The sequence below is a fragment of the Mirounga leonina genome, unplaced genomic scaffold (genome assembly GCF_011800145.1).
Source record: "Mirounga leonina isolate KUSES-001 unplaced genomic scaffold, KU_Mleo_1.0 Mir_53, whole genome shotgun sequence".
NCBI lineage: Eukaryota > Metazoa > Chordata > Mammalia > Carnivora > Phocidae > Mirounga > Mirounga leonina.
The window spans coordinates 41,534,280-41,547,440 of record NW_023270807.1 but is presented as its reverse complement, the minus strand read 5'-3'; the positions used below and the strand labels follow the sequence as shown (position 1 = coordinate 41,547,440).

Sequence of the window (13,161 nt, the reverse complement as noted above, 5' to 3'; positions counted from 1 at the left end):
TTCAAATGGATATGATGTCTGTTAGCAGTGTATTCCTTTTCATTCTCAGAGCTAATGAGTTAAGGACAATTTGCTAAGGGGGTGCCATCAGTGAGGATTTTTTTTTTTTTATCAGTGAGGATTTTTGAGTTGGATACCAGTTAGAAGCTAATAATATACTTGTTAATTATCTACACTTTCCATTGCTAGGAAGAAAATGCTAAAGTACAATAGAGAAAAAAATATTTCCTTTACTCAAATAAACATTGGCATAGCAACCAATAGACTTCATATTTACCTTCCCTTCAGGATTTAAGCGTCCAGGTAGAAGTTTTCATTTTGTATTGTGGAATAAAGCAAAGGTAATAAAAATGAATTTGTTGCATACAATTTTTTCAAAAAACCTGGAAAAATGTGGACACATCATATCTAGTATCTGAGTTAGATTTAGCAAGTATGTTGAGAACAAAGAGGTTTAATATAGAAATTAGGGCTTCCAGGAATATAGAGAGAGTTGAGTGGGTTCTTCTGGTCACCTTGTCATGCTGATCTCCTTCTTATACACGAGTGACATGGTCACATCAGTGGGTTCTGTGGTAAGTGATGAAATCTGTAATGACCACAGGACTCAGACCTACTGTAGCTATCTCTTCAACAGGAAGAGACAAGCACAACCAGGTTATCAGAATAATCTGGCCAACACCCTCCTGCCTGGATACTGTTTGGGTGGTCACTGCCAAGACCTGACTCTGTGCTTCTTCTTTTTCAAGCTTTCATGGCTGACCAACACCTCTCTTAAGTGACACCATCTTTCCTTTAAGGTGTAATCTTTAATCAAATGATCACACTGTTGATTCTGGATTTAACCCCAGTAAAACTGTGTGGGCCAGTTTGCATTGATTTTATAATTTCGACTTCAGAGGACAATCTTATAATTATTATTTTCTGGCAATTTATTATAACATACCAACTACAGTGACCATAGGGAAGTTTGTCAATCAACCAAGGGTTTTATGAATCTCTCTTCAGTGCACTCACTTCTGAATTTATAGACAAGTATGAAGAATTGGAAAGGGTTCAGAGGAAAGCCATGAAGATGATTAATGAATGTGAGAATGATATGAAAAGACCAAAAGTACTGAGGGAGAGAAAGCTGAACATGAATTTAATAATAGTATCCAAAACTACTGGATTGTTAAACATAAGAGACCAAATTATTTTGCCACATAAGGGAATTAGGCTTGACAGAAAGAAGAACTTCCTTATGGTGAGAAATGTGACCATGAATGGCTACGAAAAAAGGATTGAAATCTGCTCTGCAGAGTTTGAAAAATGATGTATTTTCACTTTTTATAGACTGTAGTCCTTTCTGAAGGCAGAGAAATAGGCCACATAACATTTCCATTTTTTTCCAGATCTGAGATTCATAGGTTAACTTTCTCTGGACTAGGGTAATGAATCCTTCCACACTGAAGTGAACCAAGAACTAAAAACTTCAGGTGGTGACTCAAACTAAATTACAAAGAAATTCCTTTTTTTGTGCACTGGTTCTAACTTCTTTTTGGCAAGATAACTCTTTGAGATATTGATAGACCACCACATACTTACCTGTGCATGTGCCAAATTTGCATACAATTTCTGGGTACTCATGGACTCCCCACAACCTATACAAGGAGCCCTTTAAGGGTCAAGGGACCCAAGTTAATATATTCTTCTTCAGAGGGGATTTATTCTTTTCTTTCCTTTTTTTTACTGGCTGCTTGTAGTTTATTTTCCACTTGGTGCAAGACACAGGGTTACAGAGTGTCAGGAAGGCTTGCGTGTGGCGTGGCTAGTAAAGAGTGGGGTTCTCTCAACTTCCTTTTTGCTATTTTACTATTTTAATATAAAAGAACCCAACTGCTTCTGCTTGGAGTGGCTTGCCTAGTCTGTGGGGAGGGAAGGGGAGGAAAGGTAACGGGCTCTCCTGAGCCTAGCACCTCCTGAAGCCCAGTGGTGGCCACTCAGGACCAGAGCTGGCGTGGGCTTTGCCAGGCTGGCCTCCAGGCTGCTTCCTCGTGGCTTCCAGAGCCATGTTGCAGGTGATCGTGCCTCTGGAGACCTGGGGAGATTTGGAGCATCCTAGGGACTCCAACACTGTAGCCATGAACGGGAGAGTGGACTTGCCCCAAATGAAGTTCGCCCAGCAGTGACCTGGGTGGGCCCTGGGGAGACGGGGGTGGTGAGGGATGGCTTCCCCAGGGTTCTCTGCACTTCCCCAGGGGCTCTTAATGGAAGTGGAGCCCAGGTGGTGCCGGTAACAGCCGTGGCCACAAGCCAGCTGCGGGAGGGGATGGCTGCCATGCTGGTGCTTGTAGGCTGGTGGAACCCTCGGCGGCGACCCCTTGTGGGCTTTGGTGCACGATCACGGGTGGTGGGGACCCCGACGCTAGCCATGAACCCATTTGCAGAGGAGTCCCATGTTTTCCCATTTCTTAGGATTTTAGGTCTGAAGGGTCTGTAAAATATGGAAGCCCTATGACTGAGGTGTGGGTGAGATCTAGAGGAAATTTATTCTTATCTTAGACATGGCCAATCCCATTTTTATAGAAAATTTCTTCTGGAATATTCTTGGTATCATGAATTACCTTCACACCACAGGAAATGTCTGATTGGAAATACCTCTTTTCTTTCTCATCTTCTTTTGTTCTCCTTCCTGTTCTTTTCTCTTCCTTTGAGTGTCCCACATCCTTCCCTGGTCTTCTCCTTTGTTCCTTCCTTTGCGTAAAGGTCTATTAGTTGCCCCAGGACATAAGGTAACAAAAAGATTGCCTATTAAAGCCCAGAATCTGATTAAAATTACATGATAAACAAAGATCACTTAAGTCCACTCGCATAAGTTGGTCTAAGTCCTTGGTGTCACTCATACTTTATAGTTACCTGTGATGGAAGAACTGTTTATAAGCACAGACTGTAGAATCTGGAAATGGCTCTTGTGCTCCTGGGATTCTTAGAAAAATCTGGGAAGTGGGGTGCCTGGCTGGCTCAGTTGGTTGGGCGTCTGCCTTTGGCTGGGCTCATGGTCCTGGAGTCTAGGGGTTGGGCTCCCTGCTGGGCGGAGAGTCTGCTTCTCCCTCTGCCCCTCACCCCACTCGTGCCCTCTCTCTCTCACTCTCTCTCTCAGATAAATAAAATCTTAAAAAGAAAGAAAGAAAGAAAAATCTGGGAAGGGGGGCCTGGCTGGCTTAGTGGGTGGAGCATGCAACTCTTGATCTGGGTGGGGTTGTGGGTTCTAGCCCCACCTTGGGCATAGAGATTACTTAAAAATAAAATCTTAAAAAAAAAAAAAAAGAGAAATCTGGAAAGTCTCCTCTTTTGGTTGGGGTCTGAGGCACTTAGGGAAAGCAAATTTCTCAAACCTCTCCACATAATTGGAATCAGGTTCCTTTAGAAAAGGTTTACATGAGAGGCGCCTGGGTGGCTCAGTTGGTTAAATGACTGCCTTCGGCTCAGGTCATGATCCTAGAGTTCTGGGATTGAGCCCCACATCGGGCTCCCTGCTCAGTGGGGAACCTGCTTCTCCCTCTCCCTCTGCCTGCTGCTCTGCCTACTTGTGCTCTCTCTATGTGTCAAATAAGTAAATAAAATCTTAAAAAAAAAAAAAAGGTTTACATGAAAAGCCAAGAGGAGATTAGGGTAAGACTCACGCTTTATCCCTAACACTTTTTTTCCTGCCCTTTCCCAAGAATGAAATTATGTGAGAAATCATTTTGCCTCATGTTACTTTGCAGAATTTCCACTTCTGTGCAGCCCTTTCTTCTTTGCTGGTTTCTCTTTGAGGAGCTGTTATGGAAGCCATTTTCCTGTGGATCAAGGACAACACATTCATTTAATACTTAATCAAGTGTTTATTCATGGAACTCACCTTCCCCAATTTTGTAGCATTCTATTGCTTGTAGGCCAAAGATGTCCTCGCTGGGATTCAGTTTGAGGAAAATCTTGCCATAAAATAAACTTTCCAGAAGTAAGAGTATTTATATATGAGATCTAGAAGAGGAAATAATACCAGGAGACATATTTGGAAGATTTTCTCCTACTTTTAACTTAAAAACATCACCAGAAGCAAAAAAATTAAATTTTAATTTGAAGTCTTGACCAAGTATCTGTTTTAAAGCATGAGAAACAAAGAAAAAATAAGCTATACTTTTCTTTTAAGCAATGAGCTGGATTTACAAAGGAATCTTTTGCTGTATAGGTACTCAGATCATTTTAATCTAAAGATGGCAAAGTCAAGGGGATGGCATTTCTTATTGCCAAATACTACATACTGAGATGCTGTACTACCTTTTTTTAAATTATTTTATTTTTTTAATTGAGGTATAATTGACATATAACATATTAGTTTTAGGCAAATAGCATAATGAATGACTGGATATTTTACACAGTGTGGAATGATTACCACAGTAAGTCTAGTTAACATCATCACCATATAATCATATCACATTTTTAAGGTTAGCATCAGGTCAATTAGGGCCTGACCTATTTCAGTTGTTAAGTATTTTACATATCACCCCGTGTTATGGACAGCATGAATTCCATAGTTCACTATATTCCCCTTTTAGGTTGGGCAACAGGGGAATCCAGAATTTGCTATGTGCTTTCCCTTATCCCTATGCAGAAACTTGAGGCATGCATTTCTGTGAACTAACTCTCCTGGGCTTTTCTTTTTCTTCTTTTCACTTTGCTCTGATTACTCTATCTTTAGAAAAGCATCTCATTGTGCTACTTCTCAGTCCATAAATGACCTGAGATCTATTTTGTGCTATGGTAGGGCATTAAATAAATAACACAGATAATTTTATGATGATATAATCTTGAAGCTTAAAATTCAAGAGGAAATCACACCTTTGAAAAATGAGTGAGTTGACGAGTTCTATTTCAGAAAATGTGAGTCAAAGTAAATTGCACGAACCTGAAGTTTCTGCATAACTCCCCACAATTAAGCCCACAGCAATGACAGGCTCTTGAATAAAAAATATTTTTCCAGGTCCAGATTTATGTCATACCAACAGGTATGTTTGGCAGAACATCATCTATAAGTAGTTATACAGAATTTGTAACAAAGTCCCATGTTTTCCCATTTCTTAGGATTTTAGGTCTGAAGGGTCTGTAAAATATGGAAGCCGTATAGTGAATCTTAAGTATTTTTCCATGGAACTTGGTCATGGAAGAATACTTCTTGGTAGCACTTAAGGTTCCCTGTTGCCATTTCTGGTGGAGCTCTCCAGCTTCTAGAGCCGCTGCTGGTTTTGTGGAAAGGCTGGATAGTCCCCTGGAGAACACAGAGCAGAGTGGTTGAGCAGAGAGGCTGCTACACGGCTGTGGGTGCAAGCTGCAGTAGAGGGCTCACCTCCATTTAGGAATGAGTTTGCTTATTTGTTGTGAAAGAATAATTTGGGAGGAGAGGGCACTTCTCCTGAACAAGGTGTGCAGGAGTTCTTCCAACCATAGCACTTTGTTTTTCTGTTGTCAGCACTTGGCTGCTTATTTATGTATTTTTCTTGAGCTTCAACAATTTTCAACTTTGCATTTCTCCTCATAATCCGGGAATCAAGGAAATAACTCTCTTTACAGTCACTTGACTATTCTTTGGCAGATCTCATGGTATCCCGGAAAGTGACAAAGGAGAGGGAGCATGAAGAGTTGAAGGGAATCACCCAAGAGGATGAAATGAGCAAAGAAACTGAGTTTCTTGTATTCGTCCTTGGCCCCAGGTGATGGAAGAACTTTTACTTCTTGAGACTCCAGCATTTTAAGGGACTCTTCAGATTATGGCTAAAGCAATTATAAGTTGGGAGCCTGGTTAAACTTTAAAAATAAGCCTTCTGCTACAAGACATAATCTTTTCCAGTTTCTGAAATCTTTTGGTAGAATCTTAGAAATACATTTTCCCATTATGTTCTGTCTTTTCCTTTAAAGAATACATTAAATGAACTGAGTTCTGGAAAATATAAGGTGACAAATAAGATCACAAAGAGAGGTAACCTAAGGTCCCATTCAGATAAGAATGAATAACTGTGTCCTGCCCTTTTCCTGATGGATGCTGAGCATCCACAGTTACTCTTGTTATGTGCCGGTCATCAGACAGCAGAGTATAGGGAAATGAAGCAATAATACAGGAAATCAGGGAACTCTGTTGGTGGGCTTGAAGAATACGATTGGAACGCTGTATTTGGGAGCTCTGACATTAGACAGATTTGAGGTTATATTGGGCAGTTACTTCCCCTCTGTCTCTACTTTCCAGTATGTAAACATGTCCTAATCTGTAAATAGCAGAACGATGTCATTAAATCTAGTTAAATAAAATACTGTGCGAAAAGTGGAATTCACTCATGTTTTTTTCCTAATATTTACATGGTTTCATATATTATGTTAAGATTCCTGATCTACTTGGAGTTTACTCTGGTATGTGGAGTGAGGTATGGATCTAATTTTATCTTTTGCCAAGTGACTACCATTTATTAAAAAACCAATCTTTAAAAAATAAAATAAAATAAAAACTCCATCTTTGCCCCACTCATTCAAGATGCACCTTTATCATACACTAAACTTTCCTATGTCTTTGGATCCATTTCTATTCTTTTTATCTGGTCTACTTGTCTATCATGTGCTCCCACCACAATGTTTAAATCACAGAAATCTTACCATAGGGTGTACTTTAGGTAGACCTAGGTTCCCCTTACAGTTTCCTTTTTCAGTGCTTTCCTGATTACATGTTTGTTTTCATATGAACTTTAGTATCATCTTGCCTAACCTCATAAAAAAGCTTGTTGGTGTTTTATTGGGATTGTTGTAAATTTATCAGTTAACTTGGGAAGAGCTAATGTCTTTATAATGTTGATCATTCTATTCAAGAACAGGGGAGGTTTCTGCATTTGTTCTACTTTAGTGTCTATCAGAAGAATGCCATTAATGTTTTAATCCAAAGAAGAGATTAATGATGAAAGATTCAGGGCCCAAGGAGTCACTAGGCACCACCATCAAACATGACGTGATAGTAATTGCCTCCTCATAATCCATTCAACTAATATGTAGTGAGCACTTACCGACCAGATGGTAGACTTTATGCTAGGTCCTGTGGATACAAAAGTAAAACAGCTGGTGCCTGCCCAGGAGGCACTCACAGTCTAGTGGGAGAGACAGGTTATTAAATTGACGGTAGCAATTACTCTTCCTTTCTGAGGACAGCCCAGTCCTTTCACAGAGGAGAACTAGATTCAGTGTCCATGAGACATCCAAGAGGATGTTGAAATTGGTTGTACGAAACCCAGTTGGAAATTTGTTTCTCAATTTCATTTATGCGTTTGATAACTTTCACTTACAACTGCATCTTAGAAGATAATTTAAAAGTCTCATTGTAAAGTGTTGAAGCCCCTCTTGTTCATGCATGTGTATCTAGTGAGATACCAAGTAGAATGTTGAAATTAGTTGACTCCAGCAGCAGCTGGTACACAGCAAGCTTCTCTCCTCCAATCACTTTATTTTCCCATGGTCATTAATAATTTGCCTAAAAAGGAAGCAAATCCTTTAAGAAAATTGTATTACTCTCCCCCAGTTTTTCTACCAGTGCTTGCAATTTAACATTTGGCTAGCACTTTCGGGGAGTGATGGCAACATTGGGTATCATGTTTATATGCTTTTAACAAAATAGAGTTTCTCCCTCAGCTGAGCTAATAGTCACTTCGAAACTTTCTTACTGTGACTCCTTCAAGATTAATTCAATCTTATTTTAACCCTATGGAGAATCAAGCAGAATCTTGAGTCAAGTGTGATCCTGTGGGAAATTACTTAACCCTTTCAGGATTGTCAGTGTTCCTGGAAAAGAGACAATTTACTTTCTGAGCTCTTTCTGGCCAAATATCTAGTATAAAATTCTCAGTCACATGCTCTTGTTAGGAAACAATTCTAGGTTTCAAAATGGAAATAAGATAATGATGACCTTTGGCTGCATGCTTCTAACTGCAGAATTAGAGGTAGCCACTCAGGGAAGGGGATGTGGTGGGAGAAGGGAAGTAATCATATGCTTTTCAATTTTTTCTCATCTCAGCTTGAAAGTAAAAGGAGACATGTTCACTATAGCTTTTTTTTTTTTAAGATTTTATTTATTTATTTGAGAGAGAGAGAGAGCAAGAGTGGTGGGGAGGGGCAAAGGGAGAGGGAGAAGCAGAGTCCCTGCTGAGCAGGGAGTCTGATGCGGGCCTCCAACGGGGGCTCAATGCGGGGCCCCAATCCCAGGATCCCGAGATCATGACCTGAGCCGAAGGCAGACGCTCAACTGACTAAGCCACCCAGGTGCCCCTCACTATAGGTTTTCAAAAAGCAAAGCCTGTTTCTTCGGGGAAACCTAAGAGTCCAAGAGGGAAAGGGATAGAAGGTAGTCTGAGAAGCCTTTCGGAAGGGGAAGGAGGCAGCTATTATTCAAACATAAGCTGAAAGTAACCTTAGATGGAATTTACTCAGGTAACTCCTAGAATTTTACTAGTGGGTTCTGTTTTCTTTTCTTTTTCTTTCTTTCTTTCTTTTCTTTCTTTCTTTTCTTTCTTTCTTATTAATTTTATCCCTCCTGTTTTCTGCACAGCATTGTAGTCATTCAGCTAAATCCATTTATTCCCCATCCCCCATACCAACCCCCACCGGGAACCCCTTTCTCCACCCTCACTTGTACCTTTGCTCTATCATGTCATTCTGGACTGTGCTACGGATTACATGGTCTCTAAGGCTCTGTGCTTTATCACCATCCTCAACGACCTCCACAGCTGTTCTTTTTGATTCTTATCCCACTTGCCCAAGAACATGTTACATCCAGAGATCACCTGAAATCATTGGTCAGACCAACTAATATAACAAGTTTTCTACTAGTCATTCTTCCATCAAACAAGAGTGTTCCAAAATAATAGGCAACACTTACATAATAACACAATCTATGATCAGAAAATTTCAAAAACTTAAGAAAGTGAGGCTACTGTGCCAAAGAGTCATTAAATACTGGCTGACAAGCTGGGAAATGTGAAATATGGAATGAAATAGGAATTTTCCCATTTAGTGTTCTTATAATTATATAAGATTAAAATATCTTTGATCTTTTTCCTTTCTTGTCATCTGCTTTGTTCAGAGAGTTTGACAAGGTACCAGCAGGAGAGGAAGGCATGCCAAGGTAGCTTGCCAGTAGTAAGCTTGCTCCCCCATTCCCTCCTGCCAGTGTGGACAGAACATCCCCCCAGCCCATGCGAATCTTTTAGGAAGAACAGGAATTTCTCACCACCATTTAGGGACCTCGAGGCTCTCCTAGAGGTAGTGTTTAAGCCTCATCCAATGCAACCACATCCACCAATGCACTTCATAGATGAACTTCTGCTCCTTGGATTCCTTAGCCTCTCCCCACCTGGTCACTTCCATTTCATTCCATGTTCAGATTTGACAGAATACGTTATTAAAGGGAACTTCTATTTGGTTATTTTATAGTGTTTACATTTTTCACAGAAAATTAAGAGAAAATTCCATTTGTTTACCCACAATACACATTTTCTTGTAAATTCTTTGACAAATTTATATTAGTTGTTTCAAAGTTCCTGTCTACTAATTTCAGTAACTAGGTTATCTCTGAGTCTATTTCTGTGTCATCCAAATTTTATCTTATCACATTTTTCTGCTTCCTCAGATTTTTGAGAGAGAGATAGTGCGAGCATGAGTGCAAGCATGACTTGAAGAGAGAGATTTCCAAACATTGTGAATGAAAGAACGTTGGAGCCTTTTGATCTTGAGCTGGGAGGGGTAGACTGCGCTTTCAGATATACCGGATTCACTTTGGGCCCTGAAGGCCAATCACTGTTTAAACGCCCAGGACCATGTGATTGCCCTTTGCTCACCAGCCCAGTCATCCAAGAAAGGACTGACTATTTCCCCCTCACCCCACAAAGTCTTCCTATCTCTGACAGTTCACCTAGGGCCCTGGATCCAGGTATGGAAGCTGCTGCCATTCTCTGCTCACCTGTGATGGGTGATGGGTTTGGGCTCTATTTCACAATATTACAACATAGCCTTTTGCTACTGGCATAGTTTTTTATTTTACTTCTACCACACTTTTGAGAGCCACATAAAAAATTCATATATATTTATATAAAATTAAATATGAATATAAATACATTTAAAAATATATATAAATATAAAAATACATTTTTATATGTGCACACACATGTCAAGTCATATTAATTGAAAGGCTATCTTATATGTCCATCTCCATGTAAAGGCCAGCCCATGATATTACAAGTTCCATTTAAGGCTATGACTAAGCTCCACTTTCTCCAGAGCACTACAGCCCAAAGAGAGCTTTTCCTGACCTTCTACTGACCTTCTTATCTAAACTACTCACCTGAGATTCATATGTTGGTAGGTATATTGCCTTATATTGCTGTCTTATATCATTTTTAAACTTTTTTTTTTAAGATTTTATTTATTTTTTTTGAGAGAGAGTGAGAGTGAGAGAGAGCATGAGAGGGGAGAGGGTCAGAGGGAGAAGCAGACTCCCCACTGAGCAGGGAGGCCGATGTGGGACTCGATCCTGGACTCCAGGATCACGACCTGAGCTGAAGGCAGTTGCTTAACCAACTGAGCCACCCAGCCACCCTCATTTTTAAACTCTTGAACATTTGGATAGTCACACATTTTTTTCTCTAAGAAGGTTTTATGCTCACTAAACACTGTATCCTTTATACTTTTCCTCAGCCCCATGTATGGTTTTGCCACAGAGTTGGCCCTCATTAATTGAGGAGAATGCCTGGCCCTGCTAATTCACTGAATTTCTAGCTGGAACCCTCCTCAGATTATCTGGGTTTCCAGAATTGCTAGGCTCCCAAATCTGGAAGAGTGTTATTCTCTAATAAAATATATAATGATCTTTTTAAAAAGCATAAGACAATCCATGGGAGATAAACTCCTTGTTTTCAAGGTTATATGATAGAGTTGGAGGGGTAGTTCCCCTAGGAAATGCCCTATCCTCCTGAAATAACTCATCAGTTCCTTGGCAGGTGGATCACCCACCATTACTGTTTCAGCACCTTTAGCAGAAAGTTGCTTTTTGGCAGTCCCCCTGTGGGACCCTAACAACCTGGCTTCAACTAGAAGATTTAATTGAAAATCTGTAAAGTCTTCTTCATAAAATCAGAAGTGCAACCTAAAGTGCAACTTCATTTTAGCTTACTTTATTGTACTAGTTAGGGCTCTCCAGAGAAACAGAACCAATAGGATGTGTGTGTAGGTACGTGTGTATATATACATCTACGTGTGCATCTATTTATATATGAGATTCTAAGGAATTGGCTCATGTAATTTTGGAGACTGGCAGGTCCAAAATCTGCAGGGTGGGCTGGCAGCTGGGGACACAGAGAAGAGCCTATGCAGCAGTTCAAATCTGCCATCTGCTAGAGTTCTTCTCTTGCTCAGAGGAGGTTAAGTCTTTTGTTCTGAAGGTCAGGCCTTGATATGAGTGCATGAGGCCCACCCATTATGGAGGACAATCTGCTTTATTCAAAGTCCACCACTTTAAATGTGATCTAAATCACTCTCTCAGAAGCATCTAGAATAATGTTTAACCAAATATCTGCACACCGTGGCCCAGCTACATTGACACATAAAATTTGCCATTACATCTGGTTTATTACTTTATTTTAACCACAGATACCTCAAAACTCCCTTGGCTTAATGTGACTTTTATCTGCCCGAGAACAGGGACCCCCTGCAGCTTATTCATTACTGTATCCACAATAACAATTCCATAGATGGATGAACACCAAAAATTGTCTCTGGCAAAGACTATAACGTGACTGCAAACTCCAAGCTGCTTATTATCACACCTGGGGCATCAGCAAGAAGGACAAAGCCATCTTAATTTGGTCCAGCCTAACATGAACATCTTTAAATTCATCATTCCTAATATTGTGAAATAGAGCCCAAACGGCAAGTTGCTTGTTGTTTCCAATCCAGTGGATATCTTGACCTATGTGGCTTGGAAGATAAGTGTCTTTCCCCAAAACTGTGTAATTGGAAGTGGCTGCAATCTGGATCCAGCCCGGTTCCATTACCTGATAGGAGAAAGGCTGGGAGTTTGCCCACTGAGCTGTCGTGGGCGGGTCCTCAGGGAGCGTGCAGACTCTAGCGTGCCTGTGTGGAGTGGAGTCAGTGTTGCTGGTGTCCCCTTGAAGAATCTGCACCCTGACCTAGGCGCTGATGCAGATAAGGATCAGCAGACAGAGGTTCACAAACAGGTGGTTGGCAATGCCTGAAAGGCTGTACGTCCTGGCCATTGGACTGTTTGTGGCTGATTTTGCAGAAAGTATAATGAAGACTCTTAGGCGGGTGCATCCAGTTTCCACCATGATTAAGGGTCTCTGTGGAATAAAAGGTGATGTCTTCCTTAGTGTTCCTTGCACCTTGGGATGGAATAGTAGAATCTCAGATGCTGTGAAGGTGACTCTGACTGCCGAGGAAGAGGCCCGTTTGAAGGAGAGCACACGTACACTCTGTGGGATCCCAAAGAGCTGCAGTTCTAATGTTTCCTAGTGGCGTCCCACTTCACTGTCTAGACCACAGCAGGATTCTAGCTGGAGGTTGTGTATATTGTCCTTGTTATCTGATCTGTTATTGCTCAAGTGGTAATACTGAAATGGCCTAGGGAAAACTTCCGTTTCCTAGAGTTACAGACAGGCCTGGTTCACACACCCCTGCAGCTCTGTCCCGATGCTGGATGATCCCTACCTGGTGCGGTCCTAGATGGGTCAATGAGAAGTGGCTCCACCACCTCAGGGGCACCGCTGCCAACATGGCATCTGCTGCAGCAGCTCTTCGAAGCACATGTGTGTTCACTGTGCGTTACAGGACTCCTGGTTCCCTCACCCACCATGCCCAGTCCAACTTTTTTCTCCAGTCACATGCTGGGATCCGATGCATAAATCCAGTATTGCATGTATTGTGCACAACTGTTCTAAAGGATCTGATTTTGTGCACTGTAGATATCAGGTGCCTCACTTGGAGGCCACAGGGGCACATACTGAAATGGATCATCCTAAATATGTAATCCATAATAAAAAGATTTCTACTCATGACACAGGCCAAATTGTATTACCCTACATTGTCACAGGGACAGGAAGT

General features: G+C 41.0%; 2 pseudogenes; one reads left to right on the top strand and one right to left on the bottom strand.

Moving 5' to 3' along the window:
- Positions 1 to 1,951: 1,951 nt before the first annotated feature.
- Positions 1,952 to 2,322, bottom strand: LOC118001045 (annotated as a pseudogene).
- Positions 2,323 to 11,800: 9,478 nt separating this feature from the next.
- On the top strand, positions 11,801 to 12,891 carry LOC118001044 (annotated as a pseudogene).
- Positions 12,892 to 13,161: the final 270 nt, after the last annotated feature.